Raw genomic sequence first — 929 nt, forward strand, 5'->3', positions numbered from 1 at the left:
CCAACCCATCCTAGTTTCAAATAAATTCGCCAATGGCCTGTTCACACCAAGCTGCTGCGATAAGATGAGCGTTACCGCAATGTGCGCACTACTGGATGTCACTCGCGTTGGTGTGCCGCACTGCCATTCATTGTCAATGGTACCCTAACGCACTGAGCTAGCAAGGAAAATCTCATGCATGCTTTTTTCCCCCCGTCACGTCAACCGCCTAAGGTTGTGTATATGAACCCAATCACTCAAAGCCTATAAGAGCTGATGTCTAAAAAACCTGATGTCTTTCATTAAAATAATGCTTGGTGATCCCGCCATGGAGGTGCATGTTCAGGTACTTCCTGTTTATAGGGTGGTGTTTCTCAACCTTTTTTCATGGCACCCCAATCTAAAAACATAAATGTAAAACATGATGTGTTGTCCCCCTAAAATCCATACCAGACCATTATCCGAGATAGTGGGTCTGGTATGGATTTTAGGGGGCGGGGGGCGGGGTCCCATCCCTGTCACATCAATCTACCCCTTTAACATTATAGCCCCCCTTTACATCAGGAGTCCCCCTTTCACACGGGGAACCTTCTTTCCATTAGAGTTATGAATCTGTGTAAAAATTTGGAGGCACCGTGGTTAAGAAAGGCTGTTTATAGGGTGACAACGCTCTGCCCCGTCTTCTAATAATGCTCCTGAATGGTCATGCCGTTGCTTGGGCTTTCGAACAAGACTACAAGTAGCCATTTCAGCTCACATTTCGCAGGCATGGACTACTGTTGTCACTGCCCTGGCCATCTCTGGCTTGCATGAAGACAGGAAGTGGGTGCAAAAAGGCTGCAGGAGGTCGTCAGCTCTGGGATGTAGCAAAGAATAAAAAATCAAAACATAAAAATAAGAATTGAAAAAATGTTAATTGTTTGATGTACAGTATAGCGCTTTGGCATCTA

Source organism: Nanorana parkeri, unplaced genomic scaffold (genome assembly GCF_000935625.1).
Source record: "Nanorana parkeri isolate BGI_ZX_2015 unplaced genomic scaffold, ASM93562v1 scaffold86, whole genome shotgun sequence".
NCBI classification, from domain to species: domain Eukaryota; kingdom Metazoa; phylum Chordata; class Amphibia; order Anura; family Dicroglossidae; genus Nanorana; species Nanorana parkeri.